Source organism: Myotis davidii, unplaced genomic scaffold (assembly GCF_000327345.1).
Source record: "Myotis davidii unplaced genomic scaffold, ASM32734v1 scaffold294, whole genome shotgun sequence".
Lineage (NCBI taxonomy): Eukaryota > Metazoa > Chordata > Mammalia > Chiroptera > Vespertilionidae > Myotis > Myotis davidii.
This window is the reverse complement of record NW_006287706.1, coordinates 1,300,760-1,302,802: the sequence shown is the minus strand read 5'-3', so window position 1 is coordinate 1,302,802 and position 2,043 is coordinate 1,300,760.

The following is a 2,043-nucleotide window of genomic DNA, read 5'->3' as shown; positions in this document are numbered from 1 at the left end:
CTCTTGACAGACAAAAATACATAATCCCTATATCTGGACTGATAGCCAGCCATATGCACTATACTGTCAAACCGATCATTAAAAAGTTGAACCGCTTTCTTACACCTTACAACAAACAGCTGTTGCCCTCAAAACCCCTCCTAAGCCCCCACCTTAGGTTCTGCCTTTGCAGTTCACCCAGAATAGGTTCTGATTGGTTGGTTTCTATGCAAGTCAGTGTCAAAAGCTCCCCCTCCTAGGCAGCCATTGGCTCCTCACAGTTCACCCAGATTTGGTTCTGATTGGTTGGTTTCTATACTAGTCAGCATCTCCGGGCCTATCGCTGGGCCTGATCAAAGAGGCAGGGCTGATCAGAAGCCCGGCAGAGGCCTGGAGAGAAACAGAGGTACAGCTGCTGGCAGGCTGCTGGCGAAGCCAGGAGACAAAGAGAGAGGCAACGGCTCATCAAAAGCTGCCACAGAGGCTGGGGATCAGACCCTGCCTCTCTTTTCAGGCCTCTCTCCAGGCCTGATCTGCAGACCCCTTGATCGAGCCTTGGTCGTTATGGAGGTTACAGACTCTGGCTCTTTATATATACAGATGGTATATTATTCTTTATATATATTGCTCATTGAATTCGCTAGTGTTTTATTGAGGATTTTTAGATTTGTATTTGTATAGAACATATACCTGTAATTTTCATCTACTGTTATATCTGTATGGATTTGTTATTAGGATAATACAGATCTCATAGAATGAGTAGGGTTGAAATGTCATCTAAGTTTTGGATTAGTTTGTGAAAAATAAATGCCAATTTTTATTTAAACATTTATTAGAATTCACCAAAAAATGCCATCTGGACCTGGATTTTTCCTTATTGGAATATTTTATTACTAATTTATTTTAATAATATTTGCCTATGATTTTATTACTTTTATGGAGGAGATAAATTTGGACGTATTTATTCTAGCATCTGGAAGTATGTCTTTATTGGATTTTCCTTTGAAAGCAAAATGTCTCATAAGAAATCCTCACTTTTTTCCAAATACATTTTACATTTAATATTATTTTGTATTAGTTTCAGGTGTACATATACTGCCTAGACAGTTATATACTTTACAAAGTTGTCCACCTCATATTTCAAGTACCCACCTGACAGCATATTTAGTTATTACAGTATTATTGACGATATTTCCCATACTGTACTTTACTTTTAATGAACATTGGTAATTTCAATCTACATTCCCTTCTACATTTTTGTCTCTTATTAATTTATTTCTAGATTAACCTTTAATCTAAATTCAATCTAAATATTGAAGATATTGAAGAAATGTTTTATAGAAAGATTTAGAAGTAATAGTGAAATACTAAATTAATATATCAATATTTATTTTTTGAAAGAATAGCGCATTTAATTATTCTGTAGACATTGTGTTCTAATATTTTTAAATAGATGCTATGGTCTTGATTATCTACTTAATTTTTATTAAAATTGACCAAGAGATAGTATTTTAGTCTTGAATTTAGATTTTTTTGTGAACAAAGTATTTGAAGAAAAGTATATAAATACATTCCAAAAGAAAAATTAGCTCTACCTTTTATGATTCATAATATATATGTGGGGATATGCCCTTACTTGTCTGCCTATACTGAGTCCTGAATTTTGGTGTCAGCTTATAGTCATGTAGCTTTATTGTAACAGTGTAAAGTGAGAAATATTCATATTATTGTTTTCAGGGATATTTTTTAAATGATGTTGAATTTCACTACAGTATGAAGTCAGAATAATATACATGCACATTGTTGCCTAGTGGATTTATGTGTCTCCTATTTACGATGATCTGAAATAATTAAAGTTTTCACAGTTAAATGAATCTAAAAATGCAACTACAGGAATTTTTTGAGTGAGAATTGGGATAAGTTTACAAAGCTGAAGTTGATAGGCTCCTATCTAAAGTAAAAATAGAAAGTACAAAAAAATAGAAAGTACAAGTTAAAATGTATGCAGAAACATTTTTATATAGGTCCTATTATAGGATAAGATTATGCCACTATTTTAACAAA